Source organism: Periplaneta americana, chromosome 4, assembly GCF_040183065.1.
Source record: "Periplaneta americana isolate PAMFEO1 chromosome 4, P.americana_PAMFEO1_priV1, whole genome shotgun sequence".
NCBI classification, from domain to species: Eukaryota; Metazoa; Arthropoda; class Insecta; order Blattodea; family Blattidae; genus Periplaneta; species Periplaneta americana.
In genome coordinates, this window is record NC_091120.1 from 82,918,829 (window position 1) to 82,940,132 (window position 21,304).

The 21,304-nt window shown below is 33.9% G+C and overlaps 1 protein-coding gene across 1 annotated transcript in view; it reads left to right on the top strand.

The window, feature by feature from the left end:
* sr (stripe) overlaps window positions 1-21,304 on the top strand; it is a 1,127,550-nt gene that overhangs the window by 873,140 nt on the left and 233,106 nt on the right. The gene's annotated exons all lie outside the window — the stretch shown is intronic.

A 21,304-nucleotide genomic window follows, 5' to 3' on the forward strand; every position in this document is an offset into this window, starting at 1 on the left:
CTCTCTTTGGCTGGAGCGTAGTTCAAGACTACAAATGTACACTCTTTGTCGAGTACAGAAAAAAGTTAAGTATGTCGTAAAATCCTTCTCTTCTCCCACTGAACGGTCTTCAACATCCAGGGTAACGATCAAAGTACAATAATTTTACTGCAATAATCCTTCCGCACTCTTCTTTTCTAACTTACTTTATTTTCATAGCAAAGAAAGGAAAGTGAAGCGATAAGAGATCGCAAATCATAAATAAATAGCAAAAATTCGAAAGTATTCTTTTCCCATGTAATAAACAGGATGTAGTTAATATGGGCTTCTTTCCTATCAATCTGCATTTGCCATTTATTCTGTTGACTGCTTGTAATCAGCAAAGCAAACCAACGTTTCACAAGTGATAACGTCTCCATTCATAAATTCTGACGTTAAATATTGCTCTCGACGTACTGAATCTTATATTAAATACGACTTTTCCGTCTACCAAAGTCAAGTATTAAGAATTTTTCCTTGTCACGCGCTTAAAGTATAGTTAAAAAAGTTAAATGTTAGGTTTCATTTAACGACGCTCGCAACTGCCGAGGTTATATCAGCGTCGCCGGTGTGCCGGAATTTTGTCCCGCAGGAGTTCTTTTACATGCCAGTAAATCTACTGACATACGCCTGTCGCATTTAAGCACACTTAAATGTCATCGACCTGGCCCGCGATCGAACCCGCAACCTCGGGCATAGAAGGCGCTATACCAACTCAGCCAACCAGGCCGACTTAAAGTGTAGTTCAAAAACGCATTCAACATTCAACATTTTTAAGCCTCTTTCTATAAAAAAGATTATAAAAGACTATACATAACTATACGTGCCAGATATTCTTTTTTGCTTGAAGTAATTATGTTCCAACTATTACACATATGATATTTTTCAACAAAATCTCAACACCACAAGGATGGTTATCTAAATGTAAATAAATATTTATTCAGGAACAATTTATCGCTGTCAAAAGCATTAAAATCTCTCGTCGTCCTCTGTGTTGCTGTAGTTACTAGAGTTGCCAATGGATTCCAAATTCGCGGATTTTAAAAATGATTCGAATCATTAACATGACTTTCCTTGGTGAACAATAGAACCAGATGTTCCATATCGAGTCATAGTAAATAAATAACTCTAATCCAGGCAATAGTACAGCACTGCTGTTCCTGAGTCCATCAAGTTCCTTGCTTTGCTGACAGATGTCTCTCGTATGGCCGCAGATGCCTATAGCGGACAAATCAAACAACACAGTACGCATAATTAAAACGCGAGGTTTTCAGGGGCCGTGTGATGAAATGCATTTAAAAATGCCAAAACAAGTAGAACTTACTTAAAAATTATCATATCGTCGTCGTCCCCATGATTGTCATCATGAACATCATTATATTTCACCCATAGCCTAAACCATTTGGCAAATGATTCCAGAATTGATCCTTTCAGCAATTTTATCCTACTACTATTCCTTCGCCGTGACAGATTATAACGTTTGTTATCTTATCTTGATCCAATTCTGAGTTCGTGTTCATCTCACATTAAACATTCTATATATATGTATGTATTTATTTACATTGCAAGTGGACAAACACCCGGTGGCAGTGGTACACACAATAAAAACAATACACAATAATTACAATTAATAATAATAATAATAATAATAATAATAATACATAAAATAACCTAATTAATAAGTGAACCTAATTTTACAATACAACCTACATATGTATAGGCTCTACATAAGTTTCACTTTAGTACTGATAATAATCTTTCACTTCACTCTCATCTCACTTACTGTACTGGCACTATGACACATTTCACTGACACTATATAACACATTTCACTGACACTATAGATTATCACTGATCGAAATTATTCACTGCATTGTAAAACTATAACTTCACCACGCTTCACTGATACAACAGTTCAAATAAGACAAACAATTACACCCTTATTCATACTTATAAGCAGAACTATATTTAAACTAACATTTCTAGTCTAAGACCCTCTTACAAGCTATTTTTAAATAATTTACAATTCAAACCAAGGGAATAACTCGTCAGGCTAAGTAAATACATGTTACCTTAAAAATACATATCACTTCAATTTCAATTTACAATAATTTATACACAACTTTTTAAATTATTCTTGAATCTCCTTAAGGAAGGACAGCCCTCAAAGACCGTTGTAGGTAGGTCATTCCAATCATTTATAGTTCGATTTAAAAATGAGAATTTACCTACATCCGTTTTCTGTTTCCTACATTTGATTTTAAAGTCATGAGCGTTCCTACCATTGTACGTTGACTATATTCTGTTAGTCTATCATATTTACGATGTAAATTGTAAAGAACAATTTGTTCGGATTCTATTAAGCGAAGTTAGAAAAATTCGTAAAAGTTGCACACCAAAACATCAATAGATCTCTCTTGTTCAAACACAGATATTCTTAATTCTAGGCAGGCGAGCGGCAATAACTTTCGACTTAATAGGACAACTACCAGAATCTCATCGTGAACCGAAGTGCGTATTGGATTGTATCCCATCTGTTGGCCAAACTTCTCACGCTGTCATTTTGTCATAGGGGGCTAATGGATTCCGCCTTATAGGTGTTCCCACCTCAGAAATGAACTTCTTCACTGTTCAAGGCGAGTAGAGGTCAGTAAGGTCGTCGCTGACCATAACAGGAAGCATTAGAAATCAGGAGAGATTGCCGGTCTTAAAAGTTTTCGTAATACGGTTGCCTGTCTTCTTTAAATGTCAACAAGCAGCACACGTCTGAACGAGCCGGTTTTTCGAACGTCAATGAAAGAGATAATAAATAAAATTACTCTGTATAATTAATTTTCCAGCAATTACATTATCTTCAAGATCTGTAAAATAATGTCATAAAAAACTGACATGCAATTTCTAAGATCTATAATTGCTGGTTAATTATTTAAAGATCAAGAAGGCACTGAAAATATCCGAAATGAAACTGCATCTAAATGCTTAAAATTTCATTACTGAACAACAGAAAACAAACTAGAAAGAACTTGTTTCAAGGCTGGAAATATACAGCACATCAAATGCAAGAGACATTCTGAAAGTAAAGGCCGAGCGAATATTACGGACAATGAAGAGTTCCAAATAATTTAGCACATGCGTAGTCTGTTAATGTGGATTATTGGGAAGCCATGGGTCACTTTGTGAGCTCGTGTTTTGTATACTGTTATAAAATTCAAAATTGAGCAATGCAATTTTTATAAGTGCGCTATTCCGCCGGCTGTGGACTCGTGCTGTCATTCACGGGCAGCTAAAAAAAGCCGCTGTCTTGCACGCCCTCACACCACACAACGCACAGTTGAGCTGCTTCGGCGTTTCAAGCGGAACAAGGTCGACAATACAGAGACAATCCCCACCTGACTCCCAGTGATTACCATTTTCTTTACACCCCTAACTTTCTACATGCTCCCAGTTTTTCATGTACGACAAGGACTTGAAAGCAGCGGTGAAAAACTTGGCAATCTTCACTCTCAGAAAATTCCTTTGATGCAATTTTAAGAAGATCGTACCACGCTATTATATTTCTATTATGTTAGTTAACACAGAGAAAAACATTATTATTCATCCATTCATTCATAGTTTTCTGCTCAAGGACAGGTATTTCACTTAAAACCCAGCATTTTCCATTATTTCCTATTTTCTGCCTTCCTCCTTGTCTCCGCACATGATCCATATATCTCAAAGTCGTATATCTTCTGATATCTTCTTCTGCCCCGCACTCATCTCCCGTTCGCCACTCCCTCCAGTGCATTTTTCAGCAGACAGTTTCTCCTCAGCCAGTGATCCAACCAAATCCTTTTTCTCTTCCTGACCTGTTTCAGCATCATTCTTCCTTCGCCCACTCTTTGCAACACAGATTCTTTTCTTATTCTATCTGTCCATTTCACTCGCTCCATTCTTGTCCATATCCACATTTCAAATGCTTCTATGTAATGATGCTAAATAAGAGTTATGTAAAGTTAGCCATTTTTATCTTTTACTTCTGTTTACAGACCGACCGATCAATATTTTCCTAAATAACCTGCATATTTTATTCAATATTGTAAACCTACAGGGTGAAGTGGAATATAACAGCCAAGGGAAATATGAAACTACAGTTTTAAAATGTATAATCTCTGCGTGGTCTAAGGATTATTATTATTATTATTATTATTATTATTATTATTATTATTATTATTATTATTATTATTATTATTATTATTTCATAGCAGAATTGAACATACTAATTTATCTCTTTTCATCATTTTCCTTTTTTATATTTCTACCGCAGTTATACAATTACTGTCCTAGATACCTAATTTTGTTTACAGTTCTACTATTTATTTAATATAAATCGTGAGTTCTTCCTCAAAACTCTTCCAGATGTTCAGTTTCATCAAGAATTATTTTTAGACACTATTTTGTGTTTCTACCCGGCTTCCTTTGTTCTTGGTCTTTAGCAACACTAAATTTGCTGTAGGACGATTGGCTGACCCATTGTTACGCCCCCAACTTGATGGATCAGATAATTTTAGCAAGTTTTTCCTCCATTAACCTTTGACAAATCAATGCCACCAAATAACTATTAACGATAGAAATTGAGTTTTTAAGAATGTAATGTACTGTACAAGAGGTAAAGTCCAAAATAATAATGTCAGAGAAATTGTGTAGGTGGAAAAAGGATATTTTAGACAAGATTAAGGTGGTTTGAACATGTTAAAAGAATGTCAAATCAGAATTTACCAAGGAAAATTTTAGAGTGGAAGGTGGAGGGAAGAAGGAGAAAGAGGAAACCAAGAAAAATTGGTAAATATTGTCCGATGGAGTATGGATGAAATACAAATAACTTTTTTTAAATCGTAAAAATATTTTTTTTTTCATATAGCAGAAGCACAGTGTTTTACACATACAAGTCTTCATTATTGTACAAGATACAGTAATGGAGGAAAAAAAATGTTGACTATTTCCAAAAATATTATTGCTGTAAGCTGTACCTAACCCCTTAATATATGGGTCGTTTTCTAGGCGTTGAGTAATATTTACTTTGTCAAAAATACTCAAAAGTAAACGTTTTGTGTCATGATGCCTTACCGGTATAGGGGGGGTTTGGATTCTCGTCACAACAGACCACATTGTACTGTTTTCTTCTTTCTTTAGACTCAAATGCATTCTACTAAATCGACGGAGTAGTGTACTACCACCACTACCACTACCACTACTACTGCTGCTACTGCTGCTACTGCTAATAATAATAATAATAATAATAATATTTCCTGGTTGTACTTCGATTTTGTAGAACCCCATAAATCAACAATATTGTAAAAAGTGTTACAGAATGTTCTTTTAAGACACGGGGACTTGCGTGCATGCGTAATCTTGTCAAGTCTCCCACGTGCTGCACAAAGACATCTTCAGCAAACTGGAATGCTGAATTCCGTGTGGCAGTCACTGTGACTAGCATCAAGCGCTTTGGCATTTGTCCACTCGTCCAAATTTGGACTGCGCGACATTTAGAATGATAATGATTTAGCGTACATAACTCGGAAAAGCTTTCTTATTTTATCAAACATCGGCCTTCGCTTCCTAGTTCCAAGATATTTATCTACTTTACTTCCTAGAATTACGTAAATAGATGTAAAGATCTTGATAAGAACGGAGGGAATAAAAATACCTTGAGACATAACAGATTCAAAGAATTCTGTGGAAGAACTAACCAAGTCAGTTTATCAGGTGTTTTTGCCTACACTGTGAGTGATGGACAAGACGGCGGCCAAAAATGCCTTTCTGTCCATTTGTTCATGCTCGCCTCTCTCTCACTCTTTCTAGCTTATATTTATTGTCGTGCTACTGTCCAAAGCCACCTCTGCAATGGCAGATTACTAGGACTTCTAAAACCTTGGGAACAAGAGTTTACAAATTGAAGAGTTTGTGCTTATTCCTACGCCCATGGCTTTGTTCACATGAATAGAGATGCTTTATTCAGACCTACTGTAGTTCTCCTTACGTAGTTCTTGTTACGAGGATTCTGCCTCATAGATTTAAATTAAGAAAACAATAGCGATCATCTCAGTTCAAGGAATCATGTGAAAAATGCATGGTCCAAGTAACACTCTGAAGCATATTTCATATTTCTTTTTCTCGGAAATTGTGATTTCACAGACGTTTTAAATGCGAGTTTTATAAGCGAAAAGCCATTTTTAGACAGTAGCTTACTTATTTACTTACTTGCTTACAAATGGCTTTTAAGGAACCCGGAGGTTCATTGCCGCCCTCACATAAACCCGCCATCGGTCCCTATCCTGTGCAAGATTAATCCACTCTTTATCATCATATCACACCTCCCTCAAATCCATTTTAATATTATCCTCCCGTCTACGTCTCGGCCTCCCCAAAGGCCTTTTTCCCTCCGGTCTCCCAACTAACACTCTATATGCATTTCTGGATTCGCCCATACATGCTACATGCCCTGCCCATCGCAAACGTCTGGATTTAATGTTCCTAATTAGCCTATGTCAGATGAAGAATACAATGCTTGCAGTTCTGTGCTATGTAACTTTCTCCATTCTCCTGTAACTTCATCCCTCTTAGCCCCAAATATTTTCCTAAGAACTTTATTCTCAAACACCCTTAATCTCTGTTTCTCTCTCAAAGTAAGAGTCCTAGTTTCACAACCATACAGAGCAACCGGTAATATAACTGTTTTATAAATTCTAACTTTCAGATTTTTTTACAGCAGACTAGATGAAAAAAGATTTTCAACCGAATAACAAGAGGCATTTTCCATATTTATTCTGCATTTAATTTCCTCTCGAGTGTCATTTACATTTGGTACTGTTGCTCCAAGATATTTGAATTTTTCCACCTCTTCGAAGGATAAATCTCCAACTATTATGTTTTCATTTCATACAATATTCTGGTAATGAGACATAATCATATAATTTGCCTTTTCGGGATTTAGACCTATTTCCAAGCCTATCGCTTACTTGCTTCAAGTGAAATTTCCGTGTTTTCCCTAATCGTTTGTAGATTTTCTCCTAACATATTCACGTCATCCTCATAGACAAGAAGCTGATGTAACCCGTTCAATTCCAAACCCTTTCTGTTATCCTGAACTCACCTAATGGCATATTCTAGAGCGAAGTTAAAAAGTAAAGGTGATCGCGCATCTTCTTGCTTTAGCCCGCATTGAATTGGAAAAGTTTACGACAGTAGCTCCTGAAATAAAATATTAAACATTTTATTTGTTGCTTATGTAAGTCTTTCAAACAAATGTCTACATAATGTGTTGCTACCAATTATGTCATGTAATATAATATGATATAATTTTCACTTGAAAAACATTCTTCAGCTATAAAAGTAGAAATTTCAACTAAGAATTCTCAGGGAATCTTTAATATATTGTAACGACGGAAAATGAAGTTAACTCATTGATATAATATCTACACTAGCATAATATTATAGTAATTATAAGTATATATTTACAGCGCATAACTAGTAAATTTTAGTGTCTATTTGTATACATACTTCAATACGTTTCTGCATAATTACATTTGTGAGATAAGATCTTATTTGAACCTTTTTCATTGATGAATGTATAAAAAAATGCGAATAATGCATTTTTCTTCGCTATTAGATAAGAAAGAGGAAGAGTTATACATATTGGGGTTTTATACATTATTCAATATCGTCCTTAAAAGTTCATTTTCCCCGAATGAGTTTGAACCCGATAATGTGGGTTACTTACTTCAATGAGAATGCTAAACCATTCAAACTTGGGACGACCATTTACTGTAATATCAACCGTGATAGAGACTAACATTGAAAAGGTACCAAATTTCATAAGGAATCAACAAAAAACACATATAGAGGCTTCTGATTAGTTTGCACAATCGTTATCGTCTTTCACCTTCCTCCTCTCCCCCCCCTCCCTTCTCTTTAAGCATAACAATCTGTTGCGGCTCCAACTATTCAAGTCATCACTTCTATTGGCGTCCCTAATTTCTTCTTCCGTTGGTCTATAACTCTATAATTATGAACCTATTTCATCAATCGTTGTCTTTGTCTTCATTTCCTATATAAGGAAAGTAGGCTCAAAGATCCTATACAACGCCGCAGTGACTTAGTAAAGGTCAGCGTTTAACGTTTGGTGCTCCTCCGAAATCAGCACACTCAGGCAGGAAACTCCGCATTTCTGCACCGTTACAGATGAGATACAGTGCAATATCATTTCCGAGAAATTGAGTTCAATTCTGATTCACCGCAGAGTAATGCAAATTTGTTTAGTGATGTAAGGGACAATAGACGCTACTAGGCGCCTGAGATGGCGACAGTGATTCATATTGGTGAGATCTCGTATTGCTGACTGCACAATCTCTGTGTCGTTTACACCACTTCCGGCTGTAGTACGTCACAAGTACTATTAAACTACATAAGCGACACGACTATAGAAGTCAGATGGCGAGAAGTTATTACTGTACATAATTGCGGCGTACAAAATGTGGATCGCGGACTCTTATAGTAATCCCCATGATTTTATGATGAAAAGAGAACTGAGGTGGGAGTGTACGGTACGCAACGACAAAGAGATTTGACGCTGCGTGACTGTGATATAAGTTCGCTTCAGCGTGTTTCTGTGTGTCGTCAATTGCTGCTTAGCTGGAGGCCCGGCGAAGTGTCTATCGCTTGTTACAAGAATTTCACAACGTATCTGCTTAGTATTAAGTTCATTCTTAAAGCAAGAAAAGAGAAAATAGAGAAACCGAAATGGGTAAAGAATAAAAAAAGTACAAAGAAATAAAAAAATAAATCAAAAGTAAGACACGAAAGGCAAAAAGAGAGCTAAAACAAAGGAAGAAAAAGGAGGAAAATTAATAAAAATACCAAATAAAAAGCAGAACGAAAAATAAACTAAACAAAGATGAAAGTAAATAAACAGACAGAAAAAAAAAAACATATAAAAAGACAAACAAAGAAAAGAGAAGAAAGAAAACGCAAGGGAAAATGTAAATAGAAAGAAGAAAGAAGCAATGGAAAAAGAACGGAAACGGTAAAGGCTTAAAAACAGAAAGAATAAACAAAGGAAAAAAGAAATGACGCAAAAATAAAACAAAGGAAACAAGAAGAATGAAAAATAAAGACATGAAAGCATATGATTCAAAAAAAGAAAACGAGGAGGGAAGAAGAAGAAGGAAATTGAAGACAGTAAAACAGAGATAATTAAAAAAGATAGAAAAGAAAATTTTAAGAATAAAAATGGGAAAAATAAAGAAGTAAAAATAGAAATGGAAAATAAAAGAAGAAAAAAAAAGAAAGACAACAAATTGGAAAATAAAGGAAGGAAATAAAGAATGAATGGAAGCATAGAAAAGGACAAGAAGAGATTGAAAATGTAGAAAGGAAAAAGAAATATGGGAAAATAAGGAAGGATAAAATAAAAATGGGAAAATAAGTAAGGATAAAATGAAAATGGAACAATAAAGAAAGGAAAATGTAGCAAGAAGGAAAGAAGAAGAAACAGAAAATGAAGAAAGGAAAAATATATGAAATGGAAAAATAAGGAAGGATAAAATAAAAATGGAAGAATAAAGAAAGGAAAATGTAGGAAGAAGGAAAGAAGAAGAAACAGAAAATGAAGGAAGGAAAAATATATAAAATGGAAAAATAAGGAAGGATAAAATAGAAATGGAACAATAAAGAAAGGAAAATGCAGGAAGAAGGAAAGAAGAAGAAACAGAAAATGAAGGAAGGAAAAATATATAAAATGGAAAAATAGGAAAGGATAAAAGAGAAATGGAACAATAAAGAAAGGAAAATGTAGGAAGAAGGAAAGAAGAAGAAACAGAAAATGAAGAAAGGAAAAATATATGAAATGGAAAAATAAGGAAGGATAAAATAAAAATGGAAGAATAAAGAAAGGAAAATGTAGGAAGAAGGAAAGAAGAAGAAACAGAAAATGAAGGAAGGAAAAATATATAAAATGGAAAAATAAGGAAGGATAAAATAAAAATGGAACAATAAAGAAAGGAAAATGCAGGAAGAAGGAAAGAAAAAGAAACAGAAAATGAAGAAAGGAAAAATAATATATAAAATAGAAAAATAAGGAAGGATAAAATAGAAATGGAACAATAAAGAAAGGAAAATGTAGGAAGAAGGAAAGAATAAGAAACAGAAAATGAAGGAAGGAAAAATATATAAAATGGAAAAAAGGAAGGATAAAATAGAAATGGAACAATAAAGAAAGGAAAATGCAGGAAGAAGGAAAGAAGAAGCAACAGAAAATGAAGAAAGGAAAAATATATAAAATGGAAAAAAGGAAGGATAAAATAGAAATGGAACAATAAAGAAAGGAAAGTGCAGGAAGAAGGAAAGGAAAAGAAACAGAAAATGAAGAAAGGAAAAATATATAAAATGGAAAAAAGGAAGGATAAAATATAAATTGAACAATAAAGAAAGGAAAATGCAGGAAGAAGGAAAGAAGAAGCAACAGAAAATGAAGAAAGGAAAAATATATAACATGGAAAAATAAAAGGGTAAAGAATGAACGGAAAACAAATAATTTAAAAAAGAAAGGACATGGAAGGAAAATAGAAAGAATGGGACAATAAAGAAAAGAAAAAGAAGAAAAGTAAATAAATTTGAAATATGGAATGGAAGAATAAAGGAAAAATAAAGAATTCCTAAGTAGGAAAAGAAAAAGAAAGAGATATAGAAAAACTGGAAAAATAAAGAAGGAAAAAATAAAAATAGAAAAAACAAAGAAAGAGCAAAGAAACAGATAAGAAATAAGGTAAAATAAAGAGTGCAAGAAGGTAGAATGGAAAAATAATGAAAGAAAAAGAAGAAATAGAAAAATAATAGGAAAAGAAAGAGAGAAAAATAAATAATTATGAATAGAAAAGTAGAAAGGAAGGATAAGAGGAAGAATGAAAAATAAAGAGGAAAGAAATTAAAACTGAAAAAGAAAAAAACAATGAGAGAGAAAGCGTGAAATAATGAAAGTAAAACCGAAAGAAGAAGAAATAAAAAAAAGAAAAAATGCAGAACGTAAAAATAAAGAAGGGAAAAATATGAAATGAAAAATAAAATGATAAGAAAGAAATAAAAAGAAAAAAAATAAAAAATGAAGTAAAGGAATTGGTAACAATGGAAAATAAAGAATGAAGAATAAGAAAAATAAGAAAGGAAGAAGGTGAAAAGAAAAAATAAAGAAAGTCAAAAACTGAAGCTAGAAAAATAAAAAGAAGACAGTAGAATGGAAAAATTATGAAGAAATTTTAAAAATTGAAAATAAAGAAAGGGGAAAATATGGGATGGAAAAATAAATTAAAACAATTGACGCAAGAAAAGATAATTTCTAAACAGGAAGGAGAAAAAATGAAAAATAAAATGAAGAATAAATTATTCAAAAGAAATGCAAAATACTGCAAAAAATGTAATGAATATAGTAAATGTCAATACAAGGCTTATTCCCACATACAGTACATTTTCAAGTATTAGCACTCATTGATCATGTGGTTAAAGAAGTTTAACAGAATAGTAAAAATAAAGGGACACTCACCGAGTCCATCCGTAAGAGAAATAATCTCCAATTCTGTCATAAATCGAACCCGTGTCTGTTACATTTCCAGCCAGAAGTGTTGACTCTTGAGTTTCAGCGAAAATCTTTTACAATAGAAAGTAGCATTATACTTCAAAATGACCTTCCCCTGAAGATTTTTATGCGGATTTTGTCTCGGATAAATGAATAGTATGCATACGTATTGTAAGAAGCTAAAAGTTGTCTCGCTTGCACATTGCGATGTAACAGGAGAGGAAAAGCGGAATGTATCGAGGGAAGTGGTATGTTAAGGTAGCAGGGTGGCACACGCTGCATACAGTACTTGCATCACGTTAAAATAATCAGTTGAACGACCGGAGTCAGGAAATCTCGTGTTTTGCATTCTATTGTCAGACGAAGGTTTCCTATTTCAGTGATACCATATTCCACTTTATTTACTAACATTCTCAGTTACGAGGATGGCTGATTGAATTTCCAACCCGAGCTTCCATAGACGTGCAGCAATTTACTCGTAGGAACAATCTCAACAATATTCTTCATATAATTTTTTCCAAGGAGTTCAGCTATTTTCGTTTCCAATGTGAACTAAAAACACAAGAGCGAAGAGGAGCCAGGCTGAAAATTCCAAGATGATGATGATGATGATGATGATGATGATGATGGTGGTGGTGGTGGTCTACAGGGTTAGTTAGCAATCAGAAATAATATTACTTAAAAAGGTAAAATATACACATACATGAAGGAAAGATAAAGGAAGAAAATAAAAGAAAAAAGATAGAAAACAAAGAAAGGAAAAACATTAAGTTCAAGGGAGAAAGAAAGAAGGAAAGAAAGAAAGAAAGAAAGAAAGAAAGAAAGAAAGAAAGAAAGAAATAAAGAAAGAAAGAAAGAAAGAAAGAAAGGAGAAATTAAAGAAATCAAGAAAAGGAAAAGAAGGGAGGACAACTGAAAGAAATAATATTAATACAAGGTAGAAATTACAACATATCTGTAGGGGAGATTACACACAGTTCACAGAAATAAATTATATTACAGATTGAAGGTGTTTCAGTAGAATGTGACGGTTTTCAGAACACTGCTGTTTCTAGCAATTTTGTGCTTTGGAGGAAATATGTGACCTTCGAAACATGTCATTTCTCTTGTGATTGTAGGAAATGATATTATGGCTAACTGGACGGTGACAGAACGTGTATTTGCAGTAACAGCATATCGTCGTTGTTCCTGCAATAAGTCCTATGTGACATATTTATCGATTTTCATATTTTTGCTCTATTAAATAACTGAAATAGTGATACAGCAAATAATTAAATCTCCTATATGTAATTATATTTCTTTGTTTCGAAAATGTGCCAATTCACAGTCTCCTATGTAGCTTACGGCTGCCATAGGATGAATAAATATGTTTTTCTTCTTAATGAAAAATTTTATATTTTGAACATAGGAGTTATTGAAGTAACAACGGCGATATATTGAGCCTAAATCCATCACATGTTCAGAGAGAAGATTTAGAAATGAATTTAATGTTCCACGACTCCTCCATAACCTCGTTATATCGGGATTATTTGGTTTTGCTTTGCCTCCCTCCCCCAAGGAAACCGTTCTTTCTCCGTCTTTGGGTTTTCCCTCCCCCTACAGGTGCCAACAGTAATAAATAATACTTACTTACTGGCTTTTAAGGAACCCCGAGGTTCATTGCCGCCCTCACATAAGCCCGCCATTGGTCCCTATCCTGAGCGAGATTAATCCATTCTCTATCATCATATCCCACCTCCCTCAAATCCATTTTAATATTATTAAGATTTTTTGACAGCAGACTGGATGATAAAAGCTTCTCGACCGAATAATAAGAGGCATTTCCCATATTTATTCTGTGTTTAATTTCCTCCCTAGTATCATTTATATTTGTTACTGTTGCTCCAAGGTATTTGAACTTCTCCACCTCTTGAAAAGATAAATTTCCAATTTTTATATTTCCATTTCGTACAATATTCCCGTCACGAGACATAATCATATACTTTGTCTTTTCGGGATTTACAATAATAATAATAATAATAATAATAATAATAATAATAATAATAATAACAATAATAATAATAATAATAATTTATTCGCCAGAGATCATTACATAAGAAACTGAAACTGACATCGTCACTTATTCATTAAAAAGAAGCATCCATCTCACACTCAATAAATTCATTAATACTATAGAAAGGTCTTACAATTAGCCATTCATATAACCCGTTTGAAAATTCCATCTGGCAGATTTCTAACTGATATAGACAACATTAAAAATTTAATATCATTAATAAAACATGTATTGAAACTTTAGTTGAGCCTTCAATATGGTATATGGATATTTGAATTATTTCCTATATTAATTGTATGTATTTGTGACCGTATTTTATAATCATGCAAATTATTATGAATATAAATTAAAGATGAATATATAAATTATGCACTATCATAATTTTATTTTGAATAAATAAAGGTCTACATGTCTCTCTATAGTTTCTTTTCAACATTATCCTAAGTGCCTTCTTTTGATGTAATCATATTCTTGTAACGTTTGGAGCATGCACCCAAATGTGTATCCCATATTTTATATAACACTGAAATAGTGGAAAAATACATTTCTAAGAATATCAGTTGAGGTGGAACTCTTTAGTTTCCTCAGTACGAATAGAACTCTTGATAACTTTAGACAAATACTGCCAATATAGGATTTTCATGATAATTTAGAATCCTAGTGATAATTTAGAATCCTAGTGAAAACTAATAACTTAACACTAGAAACTCTGTTTTGAAATGAACTCGTCAGACCAAATATATAATACTAGTAACGAAACAGAAAACCAGAGTATAAATATGGAATACTAATTGCTAGTAGTTCATATTTGTGACATACTGATGTTGTAAGTCATATCCTCAGAACATATAATTTAAAAACGAAATCAAATATACATTGCTGTAAACATAGATTATTTCTGTTTACGAATATACAGTATATCATTAATATTTGAGCCGTCCAGAGCAGAAGCGGTGTAAGTAATGGGTAATGAGAGTTAAAGTAAACATTCTGTAAAATACAGCGCAAAGCAGTAATTAATGTGCAATTTATTTAAACTATTAGTAGTCATTGGATAGCACGAAGGACATATTAATTGTTACTTTGCGCTGTATTTTACAGAATTTTTACTTTAAACCTCATTACCCAATTTTGACTTACACCACTTCTGCTCTGAACGGCTCATTTGTATCATTGAGGAGTAACAATGTATATTCAAGAAAAGAACTTTCATCCAAAACGTTCATTTTCTCGAAAATGCAAAAATGATGAACGTTTCAACAGTTCAGCTTCTAACTGCAAACCAACTCATTCCCGCGAAAGAGAGTATCAATGCGTAGTAATTTGGGATACTTCCGCTAGAATACAACACATCTCAGGTCGTATATCACACTATTTCATATTTTTACTCCTATTTCATATTTGTAACACTTCCGCTCAAACTTACTATCGAACACAAGATCAAGTTGTCTTACAAGGACATAACAGTTTTTCATTATTTTTTTAAATAATCTTCATTAACAAAGCAAGCATGAGTCAGTATTCAGGTATGCAGGACATCCTTCCTCTGCAAATAAGTGAAGCTAAGTATACACCTGATAAGAACAACTGATTGTGCAGCATCTCTGCAGGAACATGATTGCATATTTACAGCACACAATAGCTCGTTGAACGGTTCAAGTGCAAGCAAGCAGGTGGCTTTCTTTTCGACAGCGTCAACTTCCTGTTTAGTGTCACAGTTCTAATGATTAGTTGCTCTATTATAACCTTCAGAGAATCTGCTAGTCTGGCATGATAACGACTCGACGACTACGACAAGTTTAAATGACTGACACAAAAGAAACTTCTTCTTGAAAGAGAGAACTTCGGATGCAAAACATAGTACAAAACAATCTCTCTGCAATATTGATTGTAATAATCGACAATACTATTAGAGTACTAATAGCTGCTTGTCTATGCGGATGACGTGAATATGTTAGGAGAAAATCCACAAACGATTAGGGAAAACACGGGAATTTTACTGGAAGCAAGTAAAGAGATAGGTTTGGAAGTAAATCCCGAAAAAACAAAGTATATGATTATGTCTCGTGACGAGAATATTGTACGAAATGGAAATATAAAAATTGGAAATTTATCTTTTGAAGAGGTGGAGAAGTTCAAATATCTTGGAGCAACAGTAACAAATACAAATGATACTCGGGAGGAAATTAAACCCAGAATAAATATGGGAAGTGCCTGTTATTATTCGGTTGAGAAGCTTTTATCATCCAGTCTGCCGTCAAAAAATCTGAAAGTTAGAATTTATAAAACAGTTATATTACCGGTTGTTCTTTACGGTTGTGAAACTTGGACTCTCACTTTGAGAGAGGAACATAGGTTAAGGGTGTTTGAGAATAATGTGTTTAGGAAAATATTTGGGGCTAAGAGGGATGAAGTTACAGGAGAATGGAGAAAGTTACACAACACAGAACTGCACGCATTGTATTCTTCATCTGACATAGGCTAATTAGGAACATTAAATCCAGACGTTTGAGATGGGCAGGGCATGTAGCACGTATGGGCGAATCCAGAAATGCATATAAAGTGTTAGTTGGGAGGCCGGAGGGAAAAATACCTTTAGGGAGGCCGAGACGTAGATGGGAAGATAATATTAAAATGGATTTGAGGGAAATGGGATATGATGATAGAGAATGGATTAATCTAGCTCAGGATAGGGACCGATGGCGGGCTTATGTGAGGGCGGCAATGAAGCTCTGGGTTCCTTAAAAGCCAGTAAGTAAGTAAGTACTATTGGAGTACCAATATAATTTATAGTATCACAAGTGTACGTTTCTCAATTTGAATGCTCAGATTTTACTGTTTACGTCAAGGTATAACATTCATGTTGAAGTATGAAATGAAAATGAAGTTTCAAGTTCATCATGAGACAAACATGACTTCAGAGGAAATATAAAGACGAAGATTATATTTAAAGGACGAAGTATGTATCGTTATATATTGGGAAAGAAAGTTCCTCTTTACACAAAAGAAAAGATGAATACATGGACACATTCCTCACAATCAAATAATAATAATGATATTATTATTATTATTATTATTATTATTATTATTATTATTATTATTATTATTATTATTATTATTATAAATATTGGGCTCATGGCGACTTGAAGCGCTGCAGTTTGTAAAATTGCTCTGTACGACAAAAATGACACTTTTACAAAGAATCAATATTTAAAGGAAATACGCAGAAGTAAAAGATAGCACAAAACCTGGGGGAAATATTAAAAGAATCAAGTTGAAAACGCACGTTCAATTAAGATGCATGCAGATTTTGTGTCTACATGGTGCGCCGTGTTGAATGTCATCTTCACTACCCATATACTCGTATATTAATTAACTAGCCATGCCCGTGCGCTTCGCAGCACTTGCTAAAAATAAAATAATATTGACTTAAATCTAAATATAGTTTTGTAATTACTTTGTAAACACTAGTTTTTTGTATGTTATAAATCATTTGCTCCTGAATCATTTTGAAAGTTGTATTTAAAACTATGAATTTAATTGTTATTATCATGCAATATTTTCTGCAGTTGTTCAGTCAATTCTACTTTTAAGATTGATACTATATTAGACTTAACAGACAATTGGTCACCATCTGAAATGAAATATACTTGTAAGAACTGAAGGCTCTTACTCTCAGCTGAAAGAAGATTTCCAATTAAATGATAAGTCTATGCTTGAACTTTAAATTTAATGATGGCGTAGAATTGACTTTATGTATTCCTTTCGCACCAAACGATGCCACTTGAAATAAGGTGTTGTGCTGGCTTATACCTAATTATTATTTAAAAATTGTGTTGATAACGGATGTACTCCGATAAGTAAGTTTTTTATTGGTTGTGGGGACTCTTGAATCTCAGGAGGAACAACTTTTACAACAGCGCAACATAACCCGTTTGGCTCATTACCTATTTTTTGCAGTGCATTTATTGCATAGTTTATTCATGTTATCCATTTTAACACAGTTAAAATGAGCATAGTTAATATTTGGATTATAAAATAATTGAATGCTAAGCTAACGTACTATTACTGCATACTAAATCAATACACTCTCCTTCTTTAATTCTCCGAGATGAAAATGAATGTGGTACATAAGAAACGCAGGAAACGAATATGGGTAAATTATGAGCGCAGGAACACTATTTCGTAACACTTTGTAAAATAACTCAACTCCAGTGTACTCAACGGTAAAATATTAACTTTTACTCTATTATGTGCTGTAGCAAAGAGATCCATTATCACTTTTACTTTTTAACTTCGCTTTAGAATATGTCATTAAGAAAGTTCAGGATAACACAGAGGGTTTAGAATTGAACGGGTTACATCAGCTTCTTATTTATGCGGATGGCGTGAATATGTTAGGAGAAAATCCATAAATTATTGGGGAAAACACGGAAATTTTACTTGAAGCAAGTAAAGCGATAGGTCTGGAAGTAAATCCCGAAAAAACAAAGTATATGATTATGTCTCGTTACCAGAATTTAGTACGAAATGGAAATATAAAAATTAGAGAATTATCCTTCGAAGAGGTGGAAAAATTCAAATATCTTGGAGCACAGTAACAAATATAAATGAACTCGGGAGGGAATTAAACGCAGAATAAATATGGGAAATGCCTGTTATTATTCGGTTGAGAAGGTTTTGTCATCTAGTCTGCTGTCAAAATCGGAAAGTTAGAATTTATAAAACAATTATATTACCTGTTGTTCTATATGGTTGTGAAACTTGGACTCTCACTTTGAGAGAGAAACAGAGATTAAGTGTGTTTGAGAATAAGGTTCTTAGAAAAATATTTGGGGCTAAGAGGGATGAAGTTATACGAGAATGGAGAAAGTTACACAACGCAGAACTGCACGCATTGTATTCTTCATCTGACATAATTAGGAACAATAAATCCAGATGTTTGAGATGGGCAGGGCATGTAGCAAGTATGTGCGAATCCAGAAATGCATATAGAGTGTCAATTGAGAGGCCGGAGGGAAAAAGACCTTTGGGAGGCCGAGACGTACATAGGATGATAATATTAAAATGGATTTGTGGGAGGTGGGATATGATGGTAGAGGCTGGATTAATCTTGCACAGGATAGGGACCGAGGATGGCAGGCTTATGTGAGGGTGGCAATGAACCTGCGGGTTCCTTAAAAGCAATTTGTAAATAAATTGGGCATTTCAAATACAACAGGAGAAAATCTAATTTCGCAACCATCTTATTGAGAATGGTCACGAATTAACCAACATCAATGAAACATTACGCGTAATTCTCCCCTTAAATAACTGTATACATATTACTGCAGCAGAAGATTTTCATATAGCCCGGGCATTAAAATTAGGTATTCCTCTTCTAAATGAGCATATTCCAAATTTACATAATCCGTTATTTAATCTGAACGCACACAATCCACGTGATGGCTTTTCAACCTACCACTATTCTCCCCCCCTTCCACCATCAGCTGTGACATAGTTTACGTAATTCTTGTACACGCTGCGCACCAAACAGTTGCCTTCTGCCCTCAGTGACCACAAGAACACATCCGCTACACTCATCATTGTAAGTTAAATTCATACATCTTCAATCCAAGACATAGTCAATTATATTTCTCTTATTTAATTTTACATAAAATCTGGTCTTATAAAATTTCAAACTTTTATTTAATAGACAACTGTTCCGTGCGCTTGCGTACATATAAAATCTCTCCACGAGATGTTCTGTAATAGACTCATGTAATTTATTAAGATCATGGCAATAATAGCATTGTGAGATATATGTACACTTTGTTCTGGTATTGTGCATCATTGTAATTCTGAGTACAGGCATTACATTCGATACTTTCTTCTCCCACAGTTGTCGCATCCAGTTACCACCAAAATATGGAACTCCACATAGACATCAAACCTGACAACTACTACTTTTGATTATAATTTTTAAAGCATTTTAAGTAATTTTAACATTAACAATTTTAACCCTTGAATACGGCCTATATAGCCGTTTGTATTTATAACGTAATTATTGCCATATAATCATTGATTTTACACAGAAGCATGTTATTTAATATTAACTGAGTTTACTTGTACTGCAATATATGTGTACTTATATCATACATATGGGCATACATGGTTCTGATGATGGCTCAATAGAGCCGAAAACGTTCAATTGATATATTATGTAACAAAAATATTGTAAAACCAATATAGTTGTTAAATAAGGATAGGCACAGACGGCACATCAAATAAATTTTGATTGTCACTAATAACAATTTAGCTTATCGGTCTCATCATTCCTTTTAAATTTATACTTTTTCGCTTTTTAAAAAAATTAAAGTTTTGCATTGAGCTGCACACATTTACAGTATGTATCTAGTTTGAACATAGTCATCTCTCGACTATTTGGCATTACAGTTTTAAGACATATCACAGAGAGGCGCACCAAAAACAGGCCCAAGTACAGACTGTTCATTGTCGCCCGCCAATTTGTCACCTATTGTTGCGAAGCTGTTGCGACTATGTTTTGCATTGTATTGTTAGTACGAAATCCGTGAAGGCTTGGTTCAGACGTGTGAAGTAAATATCTCAGCGAGATGTATTCTCTTCAACAAAGAATCGCAATAATAGAGGCGTACGTGTCTACAGGTTCATTTAAGGAAACGCGGGACATTTTTGCAAACAAGTTTCCTGGCGTTTCCATACCATCAAAGAGCAGTATACAGGATCTGGTGAAAAAGTGTCGTACTACAGAGTTATATATAGTTGCAAACGCAATAAAAATCGAGCCCAGTTCGTTCGTACACCTGCTGTGATCGCGGATATGCGAGCACGAATGATCCAGAGTCCTAAGAAGCGGACACGTAAATTGTCGCAACAAGTGAACGTTTCGCGTAAGTCTTGTCAACGTGTTTTACACCATATATGGATGAAGCCTTGCAAAATGACATGTGTCCAAGAACTGAAGGAGGAAGACAAGGCAAAAAGTGTGAATTACTGCACTACTGTCAAACAATTGAGAGTGGAATGTTATATCCGCTGCTGTATTTCATGAGTGATGAAGCCTGGTTCCATTTGACAGGACATATAAACTCTTAAAACACCAGATACTGGTCAACAAACAATCCCTATACGATTCATGAAGAACCTCTTCACGATAGAAAAATCGAAGTGTGGTGTGTTATGACAGCAAGTCGGATTGTGGGTCCCATATTTTTTTAAACAACAGTAAACGCTGAAGGCAGAACAATGGAAGGAGTCCATAATTGTACCTATTTTTAAAAAGGGGGACAAAACCAACTGTGGTAACTTTCGAGGAATATCACTTTTGTTGACGTCGTACAAAATTTTGTCCAATATTCTTTTGAGAAGATTAACTCCATATGTAGATGAAATTATTGGGGATCATCAGTGCGGTTTTCGGCGTAATAGATCGACTATTGATCAGATTTTTTGTATTCGACAGATAATGGAGAAAAAATGGGAATATAAGGGTATAGTACATCAGTTATTCATAGATTTCAAAAAGGCTTATGACTCGGTTAAGAGGGAAGTATTATATGATATTCTTATTGAATTTGGTATTCCCAAGAAACTAGTTCGATTAATTAAAAT